The following is a 21,593-nucleotide window of genomic DNA, read 5'->3' as shown; positions in this document are numbered from 1 at the left end:
CTACTACGGTTGCGGGGCGCGGGGATCGTGAGAAGAGCGGTACTAGCAGATAGCACAAAGGGGATTTAGCCAGGTTCGGGCCGCAAAGATGCGTAAAACCCTACGATCCTGCTTTGGTGGATGTATTTAGCATTCTTGATCTCTTGAACTAGCTCTGGGTGCTGCTAGGTTCGAAAGAGCCGAATCCTTCTCCAGTGCGCCATGGGCCTCCTTTTATAGGCAAAAGGGGCTGCCACAGTGGCACAGAGGAGGTGGAAAGTGCTACAGTGTTGTGAGCTTATCGTTGGTATTACAGGACAAAGTGCATTTAATGCGAGGCTTAGGTGTCCCTTCACTTTATCGGGGACGGGAGCGAGGGCCATCCCGTCCGTCGCCGCTCCTCCTTGCTTTGACACGCGCCCTGGCCAGCGATGCATGTGGTGTCATGTAGGCAGGTAGGCAGCTGAGGTGGCGCGGTGGTGGAGCCTCCACGAAGGGCTGCATGTTGCCACGCAGGTGCTTGCCCAGCTGGTTAGGTCGGCAGCTGCATGCGAACGGCGGCGGAGGCTTGGGTGGCGTGGGCCTGGCAATGGCCCTGCTGGCGCGCTTGGCGAGGGCCTTGCCGGGTGGCCCGGCAAGGGTCTTGCCATAGCGCGCAGGCGTCCTCGGCAAGGATCTTGCCCGGGGTCTTGTGGGTTTCTTCGGTGAGGATGGTTGCCTTCCTATCCTCATTAGATCTTGACTATTCTTTGTCTTCACAAAGATTTGCATGCCACCACGGAGGTGCCTCCCGAGCCTTGTCCAAATGCATTCGTTTTAGCGTTGGTGGGCTCAAAGGTGGCTCACTCAGCTGGTGTGGGCAAGCTGCCCCCCGGCAAGGGTCTTGCTGCGGCCGCTGAGGCTGCCCTGGCAAGGGTCCTTACTGGGGAAACCTACTTCGTCCATCCGATCTTTGTGGCCTTGGTCCTTGTCGTTGCTTTGTTTGTCTTGAGCCTTCAGCTTCTCTCTGGCTTCCCTTTCCTGCCCTGTTATGTGTGGCCGCAGCGGGTGGTTCTGACTGCCCGTGCTCAAGTAAAGGGGTCAAAAGGAGAGCCCCTACTTTTGTACACCGACAGGAGCCCCGGGCCTGGGCCACACATAAGCGCAACATGTTGTTGGGCTAGGCCCAGAATGGTGTGCGGGCAGTCGGGGTGGATTTTTTCGGCGGTAACTGCTCCGTCCGCTGCGCTTCTCCATGACCCGTGTTGAACGCGCGACGTGGGGATCATGCACGCGCGCATGACGGAAGCATGCTGGCGTCACCTTGTGGTGGACAGTAAAGAGGTGGCTTGCGTGTCTCTTCGAGACCGCAGGGCCACCTCCCATTTACTGCCCTCGCTTGGGAACCGTCGCTCCACGCGTCCCACTACGCCCGCCCCTTGCGCCATGTTCGCTGCATGCATAATGCAGAGCGAATGACAGGCGGGCGGGATGTGCGAAGTCGTGCGCGTGCGGGTCGATTCCCACGCGCCTTCAATGGAGCGGGGAGGGCGGTCGACGGCCACGCTTGCTGTCACTTCAACGGGCCGGATTGGCCGAGAGGGGGCGGCCGAGCCTCGTCCCCGTTTCTTTATAAAGAGGGGAGCGGTAGGAACGGTGCCCCTCAATCCTTCGCCATTTGTCCTTCCACATTCCTGCTTCTTCCTTTCTTCTTCCATGGCGAGGGGCCGTGGCGACGCTTCATCGGTAGCGGCGAGGGTTTCGGCCAGACAGCGCATCGCTCCTCCTCAAGAGCTCGTAGCGGTGGAGCCGGCCGCTAGAGGAAGGGGAGGGGCCGAGGTCGAGGCCGTCGTGGTGCTCGAGGGAGAGGAGGACGGGGTGGCAGATCAGCCTCGCCTCCGCAAGCAGCCCCTCCTCCGATGGAGGGCCACACCGGGGACAACCCTTGCAAATTCTACGTGAGGCTACGCCAGTCACCACGCCGTCGCCTTCTCCTCCCGACTCCATTTGCACGGGAGATGGAGCTGGATCCGCAGCAGGCGCTGTGGCTGCATATGAGGGGTTGTGGGAATAGTGGCAAATGGGCCAACGTCGAGTTCCCCGCCCCTCACGTCATGTATCTTCACCGAGGGTGGAAGACCTTCGCTCGCCTCCACAGCTTGACGGAGGGACTCACTCTCCATTTCAAACTAATGGAGGGTGGCCTCCTCTCTGTCAAGATCTTCGGGCACTTCGGGACTCGCGTAAGGTGCTGCGTGGAGAGCTCTTCTGATGACCAAGATTCCTCCTCGAGCGAGAGTGGCGAGGAAGAAAACGGCAGTGATGACGAGGCTAGCGGGCGGCAGGATGACGGGTCCAACTAGGCGTCGGGCGCCGCTCCGAGCGGCATCGGCGACCCCATCATCCGTGTCGCCGGCTCCTTGAACTTCTCGGGGTCGTCTCCTTGGGCGGCTGGCATTGGGAGGCTGCCGAAGAGGAAGAGGGCGGGCGGCAAGGCCGCTAAGTCAGAGTACGCGGGAACCGACGCCTTCGTCGCGTATTGACGTCCTGCCACCTCATCTTCGAGCTCTTCCTCCGGCGCCGCCATCACCATCCAGCCCTTGGACGGCCACCGAGATGTTCTCTTGGTGTCTTCTGCCACTCGTACCTTGCCTTGGCGCCCCTTTTGCCCTTCTGCTTTCTTGTTCCATTTCCTGAGGAGAGGGACAAGAAAGGGATTATGGGCACCTTATTCTTTTTAGTCATGTAAGCCTTCGGGCCTTTGTTAACTTTAGAACTTGTAACCCCCTTGCTCATGTTTTTCATTCGTATGAACTGTACCTGTATGGGATGTTTTTTTAATGAAAAAGGGGTGTTTGCCAGGATTTTTGTTCGCGGGTGGAACGCATGACAAGGAGTGAATCCTTGTTATTTTTTAAGACAAACGTTTTTCGCCCGGCAATAGGCCTTGCCATCTCCCCACTTTGGTCGACCTTTCTCATGCCCTTAGCGAAGGCAGGGATGAGGTGGGCTTAGGCTCCTCGTTCCTCTTCTTTGCTGCCGCGACTATGACCAAATTCGGACCCTGGGGATAATCCTCGGGTGCCGAAAAAGGGGAGCACGGTAGCTCAGAGATAGAATGGGGTTTCACGTATCCCAGTCCATAATGATATGCATTATAAGGGATAGAGAACTTATCTGGATCTGCAGCCCCCGGCAACCTCGTCTTGCCGCGGATGAACCCTTGTCCTCGCAGCCCCCAGCAACTTTGGCTTGCCGGGGCTCGGACGCCGGTCCGTCCCCTTTCTTCCAAAATAGCTCGGCAAGGATATTTATGTGCCCTGCGAACCAAAGAAGACAGAGAAGAACAGAGAGACACGCACTCGACCTCTAAGCTAGGGGTTAGCCGCCGCTAAGCACTATCAACCCTAACAAAGGAAGAGGCTAAACCTAGCATGCATGCTATAACTTAGGGCAGCAGCGCATCGTTTATTTATGCTCAGAGTCTGCGCCTGGCTTTGTACAAATGGTTATATGCCTTGCCGGCAAGGCTTGTACAAAAGGGTGGCTTGCGGGGAGGCCCGGCAACCGCGCCTTATGGGTAAAACTTGCGGAGATGCTCGATGTTCCAGGAGTTTCTCACTGGAACGGCATCTTCAGTATCCAACCGGACTGCGCCGGGCCTGGTGACTCGTGTTACCCGATAAGGGCCTTCCCACATTGGCGTCAACTTGTTGGAATTCTTGGCCGACTGAACATGCCGAAGAACAAGGTTGCCTTCCTCAAAGCTCCGGGCACGGATGAGGGAGTCCTGGATTAGGGGGTATCCGGATAGCCGTACTATACACTTTGTCCGGACTATTGGAGCATGGAGATCCAAGACTCAAGACTCCGTCCCGTCTCTGGATGGGACTCTCCTTTGCGTGGAAGACAAACTTGGCAATCCGGATAATAGATTTCCTTCTTTGTAACCGACCCTATGTAAACCCTAGCCCCCTCCGGTGTCTATATAAACCGGAGGGTTTAGTCCTTAGAGACACAATCATAATCATCATAGGCTAGCTTCTAGGGTTTAGCCTCTACGATCTCGTGGTAGATCAACTCTTGTACTACTCATATCATCAATATCAATCAAGGAGGAAGTAGGGTTTTACCTCCATCGAGAGGGCCCGAACCTGGGTAAAACATCGTGTCCCTTGCCTCCTATTACCTTTAGCCTTAGACGCACAGATCGGGACCCCCTACCTGAGATCTGCCGGTTTTGACACCGACATTGGTGCTTTCATTGAGAGTTCCTCTGTGTCGTCGCTGCAAGGCTCGATGGCCCGTCTCATTGTCAAGGACAACATCACCTCTAGGGGAGCACTAGTGGTAGGCCAAACACTCCGACTAGGCGGCTTCATCATGGCCGCCCGATCGGCTTTCGCGCCGACAATGACCTCTCAGGTCATCAAAAACAGCCTCCACATCAATTCGGAACTCGCCGAACAGATGAATCCAATAGAGCTCTCCTCCCTCAATGAGCTCATGGATCACATCGCCGCTTTGGGAGTCGCTACAGACTATGATCGAATCGGGCTTAAACCCGACCAGAGGGATATTAAAACCCCACCGGTCATGCACGAGATAGCGGTAGTGGAAGAGCCACACATGGATTACCCCTCTACTTTGAGGACGAATTATGTCCAGATCACCGAGCTCTCTGAGCTGGATACCCGCTCGCTGGAGGACATGACCCAGACCCCGGACTTAGAATCGTGCATCAGGCCAGAAAAATCGGGCAGCACCCTGGATCCCGAGCTGTCAAGCCCGAAAGCTCCTCTGCCCCTGTGCGTCAGATCGGATCAGAATCCAGATTCAACTACGCCCACCCACCCAGACTTAAACCATCTCTCCCATATCAGACAAGGGCCCCAAGAGACAGTACATCGCTACTGGGCCAGATTCCTCCTTGTGCTAAACAAGGTTAAGGACTGTCATGAGGAAGACGCAATCTCACTTTTCTGCAAAAACTGCACGAACAAAGGAATCCTTAATGCTATAAGTAGCCATGACATAGTACACTTTGACGACTTAGCAGCCATAGTACAGAAGTACTATGCGATGGAGAGCACATGCACAACCCAAACAGACTTCTGGGATAATCCGGCTCTCACTAAATCCTTTGTTCGAACTAAAAGGGCAAACTCTTGTAAGTTTCCTGATCCAATTCCCAAAAAAACAAAGCCCACTCCAAGGCATGGAACCGTATTGGAAGAATGGCTCAATGGGCCATGCAAAATTCATAGCACGCCGGATACTACGCCAATGCATAGCCTTAGAGCATGTTGGATACTCCGGCAGGTGGCAAAAAGCAGCGAGGATCTTCTGGTAAGCCACAAAGCAGAGCAACACCCCGCCGAAGAAAACAATACGGTACTGACAGTCTTCGAGACTTTCGCCTCAAATAATAGGCGCAAGCGAGCTCATCGAAATTTCACTGAAATCTGCCTTGTGGCAAAAATAAACCCGTGGAACGACACTGCTATAACCTTTAGTGCCAGTGACGAACCCCAATTCCAGACAGTCCGGGCGCTAGCCACTTTGGTCCTTAGCCCAATTGTGGACGGCTTTAGGCTCACAAAAGTACTCATGGACAGTGGAAGCGGATTAAACTTGATCTATGAAGAAACACTCAACAAGATGGAAATTGATAAAGGCCGCATTGAGCAAAGCGGCACAACCTTCAGGGGAATCATCCCTAGTCGGGAGGCACGGTGTGCGGGAAAAATCACACTCGACGTGGTATTCGGCACTCCGGAGAATTACAGGTCCGAAGAAATCACATTCCAAGTGGCCCCTTTCAGCAGCAGAAACCACGCCCTTTTAGGGTGGGACGCATTCACAAGCTTTCCAGCTATACCCCATTACGGGTACATGAAGCTCAAAATGCCCGGGCCCAATGGAATCACCACTCTAGCCAGTGATCAGGACGTCACACTCCGCGCCAAAAATAAAACCGCAACACTAGCCCTGGAAGCATTATCCGAAGCCCTAGCGGCCGAAGAATTAACAACGCTGCACACCACAGTGGATAGGGACGACGTGATACTCGACAAACGACCCAAGTCCACCACATTCAAACTTGCGGACAAGATAGTCAAATTCCAGGTCCATCCAACAGACCCCATGAAGACAACTTCCATCTGGACATAGTTGAGCCCCACAATGGACGCCGCACTACGAGACTTCCTACGCGAGATTTGGGACATTTTCGCCTGGCATCCTTCGAACATGCCAGGCATCCCACACAGACTAGCCGAACACAGTCTCAATAGACTAAAAGGATACAAGCCAGTCAAACAGACTCTTAGGCGCTTTTCAGAGCCTAAACGACAAGCCATGGGAGAAGAGCTAGCCATGCTACTTGAGGCTGGATTCATCAGATAGATCAAGCATCCGGATTGGCTGGCAAATCTGGTAATGGTACCGAAGAAGGACAAATCCTGGCGCCTATGCGTCGATTTCAAAGACCTCAACAAGGCTTGCCCCAAGGATCCCTTCCCCCTCCCTCGCATCGACCAAATCATCAACGCCACCGCAGGACACGACTAACTGTGTTTCCCCGAGGCATACTCCGGATACCATCAAATAAAGATGGCAGAGACCGACCAAGCTGCAACGGCCTTCATAACGCCATACGGTCCTTTCTGCTTCAACACTATGCCTTTCGGGCTTAAAAATGCCGGCGCAACCTATCAACGCATGATTCAAACATGCCTGGAAAAGCAAATCGGCAAAATAGTGGAGGCATATGTGGATGACATGGTCATAAAAACAAGACACGTCGAAACCCTAATAGATGAATTGAGGCTTACGTTTGATAACCTCCGAACATACGACATCAAGCTAAACCCGGAAAAGTGTGTTTTCGGCATACCGTCCGGGAAGTTGCTCGGCTTAATTGTTTCCACTAGAGGAATTGAAGCAAACCTGAGCAAAATCCGAGCTTTGTCGCAGTTGGCTATCCCAATAGACCTCAAGCATATCCAGAAACTAGCTGGATGTGTGGCTGCCTTAAGCCGCTTTATCTCCCGATTAGGCGAAAAAGCAGTACCCCTTTACCGGCTTCTTCGATGCACCAAACATTTCGTGTGGACGGATGCAGCCGCGGTCGGACTGGATGAAATAAAGACCTTATTGGCCAGTAATCCAGTCCTGACAGCGCCAAATATCGGCGAACCTATGCTATTGTATATAGCTGCAACACATCAAGTGGTAAGCGCAGTACTCGTCGTCGAACAAGAAGCAGACAGATACAAATTCCCGCTCCAAAAGCCGGTATATTACGTGTCCATGGTCCTCACCCCATGCAAATCCCGATACCCGCACTATCAAAAGATAGCATACGCGGTCCTCATGGCATCCCGGAAGCTACAACACTACTTCCAAGAGTATTCGATCACGGTGGCCTCCGAAGTACCACTCAACGACATAATAAACAACCGCGACGCTATGGGATGGATCGCTAAATGGGCCATCGAGCTCCTCCCGTTCGACATAACATACAAACCACGGCGGGCCATTAATTTGCAAGTATTGGCTGACTTCGTCGCTGAATGGACAGAAGCCAAACTCCCTAAAGAGTACGGCGCGTACTCTAATTGGATCATGCACTTCGATGGCTCTAAAATGCTTGCTGGATTAGGGGCAGGTGTAGTCCTGACTTCCCCCAACGGAGGCACGGTCCAGTACATACTCCAAATATTATACATAGACTCCAACAACGCAGCCGAATACGAGGCTCTGTTGCATGGTCTTCGGTTGGCAGTCTCTATGGGCATTCAACGCCTGGAAGTGCGCGGGGATTCAAACCTCGCAATATCACAAATAAACGGAGACTTTGATGCCAAGGATCCGAAAATGGCAGCCTACCGTAATGCCGTCCTCAAAATGTCAGGCCGGTTCGAGGGGCTCGAATTCCACCATGTGGCTCGAGAAAACAATCAAGCGGCAGATATCCTCACCCGCATTGACGCTAAGAGCGACCTTGTCCCACCTAATATATTCCTGGAAAGGTTGTTCAAGCCATCTGTGGTATGGGAAGGGGAGTCCGGCAACACTAAACCGGATCCGAACGCAGCCCCAGATTCCGAACCATCGGACGTAGTCGGAGGCTCCGCCACCGAAATAACACCTTCGGCCCAAGAAATCATGGCTGTAATCGCCTCATGGACCAAGCCTCCTGGCCTACCTAAATAGGTAGGAGCTCCCCTAGGACCAAAATGAAGCTTGTTGCATTGCGCGGTGTTCTAAGGCCTACAAAGTCCATGACGGAGAACTCTATAAGAAAAGTGCGACTGGAGTGCTCCAAAGATGCATCTCCGAAGAGGAAGGGAGGCAGCTCTTGGCTGAAACCCATGCCAGACTCGGTGGGCACCACGCTGCGGCTCGAGCACTTGTCAGCAAGGCCTTCCGTACAGGTTCTATTGGCAGACAGCCGGAGCAGACGCACAGGATCTTGTCCAACACTGTGTCGGTTGCCAGCTCTTTGCCAATCAGAGTCATATGCCCCCCACCGCTCTCCAAACAATCCCCATTACTTGGCCCTTTGCGCTCTAGGGGCAGGATATGGTCGGACCTCTTAAAGGGGGAAGCCATAAGAAAAAATACCTATTGGTCATGGTGGACAAGTTGACCAAATGGATAGAGGCCAAACCAGTTAAAACGTCCGAATCCGGACCAGTGATAGACTCCATATCTAGGGTCGTACACCGTTACGGCGTCCCCCAGCATCATCACTGACAATGGCTCAAACTTTACAGCCGATGAAGTGAAAACTTGGTGCGGCAACATGGGCATTAAGCTCGACTACGCCTCCGTCTACCATCCCCAAACAAACGGACAGGTCGAACGTGCAAAGAGTCTCATCATGAGCGGCATCAAACCTAGACTAGTGTGGTCCTTGACAGAATCGGACACGCACTAGGTTGAGGGGCTCGACTCTTGACTCTGGGGGCTGCGTACCACGCTAAATCGCACCACCGGATACACACAATTTTTTATGGTATACGGTGCAGAAGCAGTACTACCCTACGACATAATCCATGACTCACGTCGCGTGCGCATGTACGAATAGAAGGAAGCCGAGTTAGATCGGCAGGACAACTTAGATGCCTTGGAGGAGGAGCGCGACGTCGCAAAAGCCCGTTCCGTATTCTATCAGCAGCTGACTAGATGGTACCAAAGCAGAGAAGTGCGGGCCAAAAGTTATAATATTGGCGAACTTGTTCTACGCCTACTAGAGAAGAATAAGGACAAGCTCAAACCCAAGTGGGAAGGTCCCTTCATTATTGATAATGTTCTCACCGGAGGAGCATACCGCCTACGTAATGCATCCGATAACAGACTCGAGCCGAACCCATGGAACGCGGCCAGACTCCGGAGATTCTACGCCTAGCGCCGAGCTCAATGTTCATCTCCTTAACCCCGCCCTTTTAATTATGTTCCTCCCCTTCTTTCCTTTCTCACCCTTTTTCCTTCTTCACACAAAGTACTCAATACAGTGCGGATGCTTGGATCACTTCGACCGCACTATGTGTGTAAACCATACCTGGGGGCTTCCTATACGGAAGCCAAATATAATTACTTTCATGGCTTCTTGCCTATCACATATGCGTTCTTTTTCCATTTGTGCCTTTTCTTAACCATTATATGCATCGATATGACTTATGTGTGGCCATGCTGGGTTGCCTGGCTCTTGTGTTTATGCCCTACGTTCCCGTCAATTCGGCTAGGGCATAAGGGGAGCACCTCTGCGATTGTTACTGCCAGTTCAGCCGGATGTGTACCTTAGACTGGGTGAAGCCGAAAGCTAGCGTTCTTAAGGGAATATTCGGTCGGTGAACAAAAGATGTTTTTTTTCGTTTATTACAACGTGAATCCCCAGAAGTTTTTATATCATGTGTCTCTGTTTGCAGTTCGGACATGTACATCGATGCATGCGTACCCAGGGAAAGGAACCCCTAACGGAACTATTCTCCCTGGAAGATGTTTCTTACTATCCATGTAATATAACATAACTAGTTGGGTACTTGTCTGTTCAAGCACTTATGACCCCTACGCCTGGTTTCCACGCATACCCCGGGTTCTGCACAATTGAGTGGGTATTCGAATACAACCCGGACTGTCGGATCCGGGGGCTGAAGCGAAAAGGTCAGCCATGACAAATGATGTTTAATCCGGCTAGGGACTACATATGTCCATTCAATTACATAGTCACTTGGACTGACTATATTCTTCATCTATACCATCCAACAGGCTATCTAGCTTGCAATCCTGTTGGGAATACTTTGCGGCTAATGCTACCTGGTCATACACCAGACTCACGGGAATTTCTTGCCCATCTGGCCCCGCCGGTCCAACTTCGGCCATATGGTTCGGGTCAAGCTTGGTGTAGCGTGTCTTCACCATGGCCCGGGCTTCTCTTGCACCTTGTCGGAAGGCTGACATCTTCCACAATCAGAAGCGCCGCCGTGCTCCTTCGATCATATCCACGAGCTCCCCCATGTCTTTTGGTAGGGAGGTGGATGGCCACAAGGCCTGGGCAATACCCTACATCACCTGCCGAGCTTGCTCGTGCAGCTGTGAGAGGTCTTGCAGTAAATCACCTGCGGACGCGGGCATCTCCTCTTCAGGATGGCCCGTCAACATACCTATAGATATAAACGCTTTTAATATGCTTCCTCGCCGAGCTGTACTACAGTTCCCCTAGGCACTTACCATAAATGCCGCGACAAAGCCTTCTGTTCTCCTTCAGGGAGTCCGCCAGCTGAGCGCGAACATCTCCTAATTCGACGCCCAGCCAGACATTTTAGCTGCCTTTGGAGATGTGACTCGCTCTCTCTTATGATCTCCGGATTCTCCCCGGGATTGTCTGCAGAATTTTCTGTTAGACTTATGAAACAAGACAATTACTAACTAGTACATTTCCATAAAATTTCTCTATTGAGACGAATGTTACCAGATGAGGCCTTCTGGGATTCCTCTAGTTTGGCAACCGCGGCCCTCAGCTGGGCCTTGCAATCCTCCAGTTCTTGAGACAATTGGGCATTCTTATCTACAAGGACCTGTGCATACATTGATCCTCAAAACAGTTGTTCCAACCGTTTCAAGTCTCAGGGGCTACTGCTATACATGCATATCAAATTTTCTTACCCATATATCTTTGGCATACTGGTCCGTCGCCAGGGCGAGCCCGCCTTGAGCAGCTCGGATGTATGCGTCTCCCGAATTGAAAGCATTAAATGCCTCTTCGGAAAAGATGTCATTCGAAGTACGGCCCGTCGGCGCCGATGATTCATGGCACTCTCTACTTCCTAATTCGTGGCGGAAAGCATATCCGCATCCTCTGTCGGAGGACACTCCGGCATCGGCCCCGCATTGGCTTCCTCTCTAGAAGCCGGTTCTGGAACCCGGCTGGTAGAGGCGTGATCAGCAGGATCTCCAGATATAGTCCGGCAACTCCTCTTTCTGCCAGAACACAAAGGATGCTATTACATTTCAAACACGATAAACCACAGAGCAGGTTTTTACCATACCTCTGTAACGGCGCTTCGGCCCTAACCGCATTCCTCTTAAGCCTGCCCGATCCGGACGCCCTTTGCCGACGAGCCCCCAGGGGCTCGGCGCCACGTTCCGATGGTCGTCTCTACAAATATGATACTTTAGGCATAAGGCATGGTATCAGACAGGAGTCCTCTTTAGAGGACAAGGTTTCAGCTTTGCTTACACGCGATGCAGGTAGCAGTCCTGGATAGTCGGTGACAATAGCCACCGAGACGCCATCGCAGCTGGCCTGATAAAATGTCCCGTTGACGAGCTTCACAGTAATATTCAGATCTTCTTCAAGTCCTAGATTGAAGGCCCTTTCAGGGTCTTCTGGCTGCAGGGAAGGGCTGTTGAATCCCTCTACGGCCCTCCTCAGTTCCTGCTTAGAAATATCGAGGTAAATAATCGTGATGAAGGACGCCAAAATAAATGGAGCGGGGGAAAGAGTGACGACTTACCCAGCTTGGGGGGTTGTACATAGAAAACCCATCCCGCGGGTTAATATGAAGAAATTCTTCTTCTTCTCCTTTATACAAATCGGACAATATCCTCGCCAGAGCAGTGGCAGAGTCCGGACCTTTACGACCGCAGCGGGTGGCATCATCTTCCCTGTTGTAATGCCACATGGGCTTCCCCCGATATTGAAGTGGATGCACTCCCCGGATTATGCATATTGCTATAACCTCGACTATTGTCAGCCCTGATTTGGCCAGTATCTTTATCCTGCTCATCAGGAAATGTATTTCTCTTGTATCCTCCTCTTGGGGGCCCTGAGGGCGCCAACTTTGGCGTGCCTTCGGTGGAGCATTACTGAACTCAGGGAGACCCGTCTGGACTGGATCCGGAAGGGGGACGTCATCAACATAAAACCACTCCAAGGGCCAGTTTTCAGGTGCCTTCTTGGGAGTATCGGACAGGTATCCAGTCTCGGCGTCGCCTCATACTTCGGCTCCGCCCATTTGACATATGGATTCCCCCTAGTTGCAAGCTACGAGGCAGAAAAACTTCTTCCATAACCCGAAGTGAGCTTCACAGCCCAGAAATAGTTCACAAAGGGCGACGTATCCCGCTATGTGCAGCACAGAGGCAGGGGTGACGTTGTGCAGCTGGAGGCCGTAGAACTCCAGGAGCCCGCAAAGGAATGGGTGGATTGGAAACCCGACGCCTCTTAACAGATGCGGGATGAGGCATATTTGCTCCCCAGGGGATGAATTAGGAGATCTCTCCGCTTGCTCCCCGCCATTATAGGTGGCTAGTACGGCTCGGACGGGAACCATGAATGCCGGTGGAAGAGACCCTTGCTTCTATAAATCTATCAAACGGCTTTGAGGAACTGAACACTCGTCACAGTCGCCTGGCTTGGAGCGAAGGGAACAAGGAGAAGAGCTGCGGCGAGCGGCCATGTTGGAATGATTTTTTCCGGAGCGCTCTGTTGGATGCTTGCTCAGAGGAAGAAGGTGAGGTTTGGATCTGAGGATCCCTGTCCCTTCAAATAGACGGGTTGCTTGCAGGGCCGGGGTGGCAACTGCAAAAATGCCCCGTCTCGTCGTATTCGCTCGACACATGGAAATGGCCTTTATTGAAGCACACAAGCCGAGGAGTATAACATTGATGGGAAGACGGACACTGTTTGTTGCGACGGGTACTTTGGAGTATTCGGAGATGGACCCCGCCTTGAAATGCCGTAGACAAACTGCGCATCGGACTCATCGTAGTTGAAGCCTGGTTCAGGGGCTACTGAGGGAGTCCTGGATTAGGGGGTATCCGGACAGCCGGACTATACACTTTTCCGGACTATTGGAGCATGAAGATGCAAGACTCAAGAATCCGTCCCATGTCCGGATGGGACTCTCCTTTGCGTGGAAGACAAGCTTGGCGATCCGGATAATAGATTTCCTTCTTTGTAACCGACTCTGTGTAAACCCTAGCCCCCTCCGGTGTCTATATAAACCGGAGGGTTTAGTCCTTAGAAACAAAATCATAATCATCATAGGCTAGCTTCTAGGGTTTAGCCTCTATGATCTCGTGGTAGATCAACTCTTGTACTACTCATATCATCAATATCAATCAAGCAGGAAGTAGGGTTTTACCTCCATCGAGAGGACCCGAACCTGGGTAAAACATCGTGTCCCTTGACTCCTGTTACCATTAGCCTTAGACGCACATATCGGGACCCCCTACCCGAGATTCGCCGGTTTTGACACCCACAACGGACCATGCAGCTATGGTAGCGGCGCAAGGCTTACTGGTAGCGTGCTGCTCTCACATCCACCCAGAGATGATCTTCCTCAAGGAGCGTCGCCTCATCTTGCCGCAATCACTCTTGCTCAAGCTCATCATAAGCGAGCACTCGAGGTGACCCGTATATGAGTTCTGTGGGGAGAACTGCTTCTGCCCCGTAAACCAAGCCAAAGGGCATCTGGCCGGTGGCTCGATTTGGCGTTGTTCCGATCGACCAAAGAACCACCAGGAACTCATCAATCCAGCGCCTTCCACTCTTGCGCAGCCTGTCAAAAGTCTTCATTCTTAAGCCTCGCAGGACTTCAGCCTTTGCTCTCTCCGCTTGGCCGTTGCTCCGTGGATGTGCCACGAAAGCAAAACAGACCCTGCTGCCGAGATCCTCAATGTATTGCATGAAGGCATGGCTTGTGAACTGTGTGCCGTTGTCGGTGATGATCTTGTTGGGTGCTCCAAAACGGCACACTAGTCCCTTGAAGAACTTGATGGCTGACTGCGCTGTCGCCTTCCTAACTGCTTCCACCTCTGGCCACTTTGTGAACTTGTCGATTGCGATGTACAAGTACTCAAAGCCCCCGATAGCATGGGGGAAAGGGCCCAACATGTCGAGCCCCCAGACCGAGAAGGCCAGGAGAGAGGGATAGTTTGAAGGGCTTGAGTTGGTTGATGGAGCTTCTTCGAATGGAACTTGCACGCTTCACACTTGGTTACTAGTGTCGTCGCATCTTGGAGGGCGGTGGGCCAGAAGAAACATTGCCGGAAAGCCTTGCCGGCAAGGGCCCTCGACCCTATGTGGGAGCCACATATGCCTCCATGTATCTCTGCCAACAGCTCTAGTCCTTCCTCCCGAGAGATGCACTTCAATTTCACCCCATTCGGTCTTTTTCTGTACAATATGTTATCAACGAATTGGTACACAGCAAACCGGCGGGCTACTCTTTCTGCCTCTTCCTGCTCCTCAGGAAGCTCTCCTTTTTGAAGGAATCGGATGGTGTGTTGCACCCATGCCGGAGCCTGTGGCTCGATGACAAGGACCAAAGGCATCTCTTCTGCCATGGGAGCGGCCGCCTCCACGGCCATGACCTGAGGTCCTGTCGGACTCGGTTGCCCCGCGGCAGGACCGGCATCCATGGCAACATCTTCACCAGCGGCTCCAGGGAGCTCGGTGGGGAAGTACTTGCCGGGGCCTAGCTTCCTTCGCTTGTTCTGCCCGGTCGATGGCTCAACGGATGATTGAGTTAACTGAAGCACAAAAGTACCTGGTTCCACTGGTAGCTTGAGGGCAGCGTGCTTTGACAGGTAGTCAGCAATGTCGTTCTCCGTCAGAGGGACACGCTCCGCTTGTATACCGTCAAAGCGCTCCTCCAGTTTCCTCACCTCATCTACGTAAGCTTTCATCAATGGGCTTTGATAGTCTTTCTTGACCTGCCTGACGATGAGTTGCGAGTCGCCCCTGACGATGAGCTGCTTAACTCCGAGGTCCGCCGCGATCCCGAGACCGGCAAGCAAACCCTCGTACTCGGCGATGTTATTGGTTGACATCTCTCGGGGAAAGTGCATTTGGATGACATACTTGAGGTGCTCTCCGGTGGTTGCGACAAGCAGCACACCAGCACCGGCGCCTTGCAGCGAAAAAGCCCCATCAAAGTATATGATCTGGTTGCCACTTGTTTCCTCACCGAGGAGAGCAGTCTCCTGTACCTCTTCGTCGGGCGTCGAGGTCCATTCCGCAACAAACTCCGCCAAGACTCTTCTTTGAACCGTCGAGGTACTTTCAAACTTTAGACCAAAACTTGACAGCTCCAGGGCCCATTCCATGATCCTTCTTGTTGCATCTGGATTATGCAGTATTCGTTGCAACGAAAGGCGGGTAACCACGGTGATCTCGTGCGCTTGGAAGTAGTGGCGCAGCTTCCTCGAGGCCATAAGGAAGCCGAAGAGCAATTTTTGCACACCTGAATACCTCGACCTAGCTCCCTGCAAGAGGGAGATGACGAAGTAGACCGGGCGCTGCACCATCTTCTTCCTTTGCGCCACTTCACCTGGCCGTGCGGGTCCTGTCGTACTAGCGCCAGTCTTGACGGGACCGAGTCCTGCCGAGGACTCAGTCTTGCCGGGACCGAGCCCTGCCGGGGAGGGTTCCGGCCCGCCAACCGTTGACTATGCCGCTGCTGCTGTCTCCTCATCGACCTCTCTCCGCGCCACTAGTGCGGTGCTAACCACCTGATTTGTTGCCCCTAGATAAAGCAGCATTGGTTCTTGTGGTTTGCGCGCAACCAGCACTGGGGTAGAGGAGAGGTATTTCTTCAAATCTTGCAGCGTTGCCTTGGCCTCTGGGGTCCACTCCACTAGCCCTGCCTTCTTCAAGATCTTGAAAAAAGGGAGGGCACACTCCACGGACTTGGAGATGAACCGGCTCATGGACGCAATGCAGCCAGTGAGCCGACACACGTCCTTGATCTGTTTGGGTGCCTCAATCTGCTCGATGGCCTTGATCTTATCTGGGTTTGCTTCAATCCCGCGCTGGGACACAAAGAATCCGAGAAGCTTGCCAGACGGGACACCGAAGACACACTTCTTAGGGTTCAATTTGAGGTTGATCTTGCGCAGGTTCGCAAATGTTTCCTCCAGATCTTGCACAAGTGTTGCTTTGTCCTTGATTTTCACCACTATGTCATCCATAAAAGCTTCCATATTTCTATGTAGCTGGGGCTCAAAACCAATTTGGACTGCTCTTGCAAAGGTTGAGCCAGCACTCTTCAACCTGCAAGCAATACGTACCACATGGGGTCATGAATGCTGTCTTTTCCTCGTCTTCTTCCGTCATGAAGATCTGGTGGTATCCTGAGTAGGCGTCAAGGAATGATAACAGGTCACACCCAGCCGTGGAGTCAACAATCTGGTCGATGCGCGGTAGCGGAAGGGATCCTTTGGACATGCCTTATTGATGTCTGTGTAATCAATACACAGCCTCCACTTCCCATTTGCCTTGCGCACTACTACCGGATTGGCCAACCACGTCGGATGGAGTACCCCTCTCACCAAACCTGCGGCCTCTAGCTTTCTGATTTCCTCCGTGATGAACTCATGCCTCTCTAGAGCTTGCTTTCTGACCTTCTGCTTGACAGGCCACGCATGAGGACAGACAGCAAGGTGGTGCTCAATCACCTCTCTGGGAACGCCGGGGATGTCGAAGGCTTGCCATGCAAACACATCGACATTCGCCCGCAGGAAGGTGACGAGCTCGCTTTCCTATTTGCCCTCGAGGGTGGAGCTTATGGTAAAAGCTCCCCCCGTGCTGTCCTCCTTGACGGACACCTTCTTGGTCTCACGTGGCATGGCTCTGGACTTCTTGCTCTTGCCGTCGGATCTCTCTGGCATGCTCTCAATGGGAGCGCAACACCCCGAAGAGGTGCGCTTGCCGGAGTAGGTGCGAGGGGTCTCACCGGTCTCCTTCCCCCTCGAGGCACCATCGGCAGGAGCAGGTGCCTTAGCGACAGCTGCTGCAACTGCTTCCCGGTAGAGTTGGTTGGCACAGATCAACGCATCTTTCTTGTCGGAGGGGACAGTGATGATGTTCATCGGCCCAGGCATCTTCAGCGTGTTGTAGGCGTAGTGTGAAGCCGCCATGAACTTGGCTAGTGCCGGAAGGCCGAGGATCCCGTTGTAAGGTAAGGGGATCTCAGCTACATCGAAAACAATCCTTTCCGTCCTGTGGTTCAGCTCGCCTCCGAATGTCACGGGCAGTGTGACTTTTCCCTTTGGCTGGCTCCTCCCCAGGTTAACCCCTTGGAACGTTCCCGTCTCCTCGAGGTCTCCAACGGGGATCTGCAGCCTTTTGACCACAACAGGTGAGATCAAGTTCAGGCTGGCCCCACCGTCAACCAACACCTTTGTCACCTTGAGGTTGCGGATTGTTGGTGAGACCAACAATGGCAAGCACCCAACCGCGGTCGTGCGGTCGGGGTGGTCCTCGGTGTCGAAGATGATGGGCGTGCTGGACCATTTCAAGGGCTTCCGTGCGTCGAACGATGGCTCCACCGCCGTGATCTCACGAGCCCACTGCTTGAGTTGGTGGTGGGACGTATGCAGCGAGTCGCCACCATCGAAGCACCTGGCCTCTATGGCTTTCTGAAACTCGTGGTCGTCGGACTCATCATCCTCGTCATGATCATCATTTTCCTACTTCTTGTTGCGGCCCTGGGCGGGCCTCTCCTGCTGATTATCCTTGCCGCGGCAGCCTCCTTGACCGCCACGTTTCTTGCTGGATCCCTCGGCACCATCTAGGCCTTTCTCCTTGTCCCGTCGCTCATACTCGGCTTTCTGGTTCTCGGCTAGCAGCTCTACCTGCCGGCAGTTCTAGAGGTCATGGCCCTTGGTGTGGTGAATCTTGCAGTACTGCTTGTTGACAGCCGCCAAGGCCTGGCAAGCGACACACCCGGCAACCTCCTTGCTGGGGTCGCTTGCCTTGGTCTTCTTGGTGGCGCCGGTGTTGTCGGATCCCTTGACAGCAAGCACGGCCTTGCCCTTGCGCTTCCTGTTACGGCGTCGGCCCTTCTTCGCTGGGGTGGCAGTGTCGCCAGTGGAGTTGGTTTCCGCACCAGCATCTTCGCCGGGGTACTTCCTTCCCTCTTTAGCACGAGCGCATCGATCGGCCAGGACATAGAGCTCGGCCACATCCTTAACCTTGTTCATCGCCAGCTCTTCGTGCACCTTGCGGTTGTGCACATTCTGGTAGAACGCACCGATCACGGCGTCGGGATGAACATCGGGGATGTTGTACTGCACCCGGCTGAACCTTTGGATGTACTTGCGCAAGTTTTCTCCTTCCCTTTGGGGGATGATGTGTAAATCACTCGCCTGGCCATGAGCTTGGTGACCTTCGATAAAGGCGCCAACAAACTCATGGCACAGATCCGCCAAAGAAGAGATGGAATCCACCGGCAAGTGCATCAACCATGAAATAACATTAGGCTTGAGTGCCAACGAGAAGTAGTTGGCAAGCACCTTATCGTCACGGGCCCCAACAGCTTGCATCGCGATGGTGTAGATGCTGAGGAACTCTGACGGGTGAGTCTTTCCATTGTACTTCTCGCCAACATTGGGCTTGAAACGGTGGGAGGGCCACTGGAACTGCCACAGCTCACGGGTGAAGGCCGGACAACCCACCTCGTAATGTAGGCCACCGTAGCCTCCCGGCGCTGGGTGGTCCGTAGCAGGCCCTGCCCGCCTGTCCGACTGGTGGCGTGCATCACGTCAGCGCTCGATCGTAGTTCGAGCATCCTCATGAGCCTACTCCCGAAGGACTTGACACTGATCGCGGTTGGTTCGCGGATCGGATGACGCGATGGAGATATCATCACGAGCGTCGTCGTGATGGACTGACGCCCGGGGTGGTCGGGATGGAGGTGGGGAGTGCATCGTGGCCGCATCGCCTCCTGCACGGCCCCTACTGGCATGTGGTGGCCCGGCGGAGCGATGGCCTACGGGTCCCGTCGGCCACAACTCATCATTGTTGGCGATGCCGACGAGGCTCCGGATGGTGGCCCTCCATTCGTCGAGCTTCTCCGCGGTGGAACGAAATTCGAGGAGCAGCTGCGCATGTGCTAGGGCTTCCGCTGGCGTGGGTGGCAGCGAAAGCTGGGTGGACCGCGATGCGCCTCGACTTCTAACCATGGTAGAAGGAGCTGCGCCACGGCCCCGCAGTCGTTCGCCACCTCCGTCAGCACCTCGGCGCGCATGCTGGTCCTCCTCATCATATGATGGGTGCACAGGACTCTTCCCTGGGTGGCGCACATGGTCACTGGCAGGGTGACACTGCTCATCACGCACAACCTGAGAAGAGCGCGTCGTGGGCGCCGGTGTTGGCATCTTGGAGGTCAACGTGCCACCGTCTGGCGGGATGGTGGCGCCCTAGGAGGGCCCCACACCGCCTGCGGGGGGCCCGACTCCGTCTTTGGCGCCCGTGACTGGTGGCTCGCCGCCTGGCGCACGAACGACACCACTCGCCAGGCCCGGACCGCCAGGGCGATGTGGATGTTCGCGGGCCACACCACGGGTTCTCTCCGCGACTGGCCCGCTACTGGTCCGCGCCGGTATTGGCAACCCGGTCCCGGACGAACCGATCACCGTGGTCTTCTTCTTCTTAGGAGCCATTGCAATGAAGAATAGCTAGGTCAACTGCTAGACCAGATTCTCACAATTGCGCGCCCCCTACCTGGCGCGCCAAAGTTGTTGGTGGGAAATGACACCTATGGGATCAATGGAATCCCTACTACAGTTGCGGGGCGCGGGGATCGTGAGAAGAGCGGGACTAGCAGACAGAACAAAGGGGATTTACCCAGGTTCGGGCCGCAAAGATGCGTAAAACCCTACGATCCTGCTTTGGTGGATGTATTTAGCGTTCTTGATCTCTTCAACTAGCTCTGGGTGCTGCTAGGTTCAAAAGAGCCGAATCCTTCTCCAGTCTGCCATGGCCTCCTTTTATAGGCGAAAGGGCCTGCCACAATGGCACACAGGAGGTGGAAACTGCTACAGCGTTGTGAGCTTATCGCTGGTATTACAGGACAAAGTGCATTTAATGCGAGGCTTAGGTGTCCCTTCACTTTATCGGGGACAGGAGCGAGGCCCATCCCATCCGTCGCTGCTCCTCCTTGCTTTGACACGCGCCATGGCCAGCGATGCATGCGGTGCCATGTAGGAAGGCAGGCAGCTAAGGTGGCGCAGTGGTGGAGCCTCCACGAAGGGTTGCATGTTCCCACGCAGGTGCCTGCCCAGCTGGTTGGGTCGGCAGCTGCATGCGAACGGCGGCGGAGGCTTGGCTGGCGTGGGCCTAGCAGTGGCCCTACTGGCGCTTGGTGAGGGCGTTGTCGGGTGGCTCAGCAAGGGTCTTGCCGAGTGGCCCGGCAAGGGTCTTGCCGTGGCACGTAGGCGTCCCCGGCAAGGATCTTGCCGGGGGTCTTGTGGGTTTCTTTGGTGAGGATGGTTGCCTTCCTATCCTCATTTGATCTTGACTATTCTTTGTCTTCACAAAGATCTGCATGCCACCACTGAGGTGCCTCCCAAGCCTTGTCCCAATGCGTTTGTTTTAGCGTTGGTGCGCTCAAAGGTGGCTCACTCAGCTGGTGTGGGCGAGCTGCCCCCCGGCAAGGGTCTTGCCAGAGCCGCTGAGGCTGCCCTGGCAAGGGTCCTTGCCGGGGAAACCTGCTTCTTCTGTCCGATCTTTGTGGCCTTGGTCCTTGTCATTGATTTTTTTGTCTTGAGTCTTCGGCTTCTCTCTGGCTTCCCTTTCCTGCCCTGTTATGCGTGGCCGCGACAGGTGGTTCTGACTGCCCGTGCACAAGTAAAGGGGTCAAAAGGAGAGCCCCTACTTTTGTACACCGACACAATTCAAAAGAATCACGATTATAAATATGCAAATGCATGCATTTTTATAGATGTAACCCTTTCGAATGGGAGATGCATAGTGGTTATGCATACTGATAATTGACACCTATAGCTAGCAAGTTTCATCGGCACGAAGACCGAAACAGAGCAAATGAAGGGGGGAGGAGGAGATGTCATTTGTGCTCACCAACGAACGCAGGGGTGGAGCTCATCAAATGCACGGGGAGGTCGACAAACACCACACCCTCGCAGCGATGAAACAACTGCACATTTAAATCCACCTGATCAACTCAAATATATATGATGTTTTGCATAACAAAATAGAAAAATATACGACCTAACTCATAATTCACAAATATATGAGCCCGTCGGGGACGGGGTCGGGGTGTGGTGTCAGGGTGTCGGGGTCGATCGGGGTGTCAAGGTGTCGGGGTGTCGGGGTC

The sequence above is a fragment of the Triticum dicoccoides genome, chromosome 6B, assembly GCF_002162155.2.
Source record: "Triticum dicoccoides isolate Atlit2015 ecotype Zavitan chromosome 6B, WEW_v2.0, whole genome shotgun sequence".
Classification (NCBI taxonomy): Eukaryota; Viridiplantae; Streptophyta; class Magnoliopsida; order Poales; family Poaceae; genus Triticum; species Triticum dicoccoides.
This window is presented reverse-complemented; position numbering follows the sequence as displayed.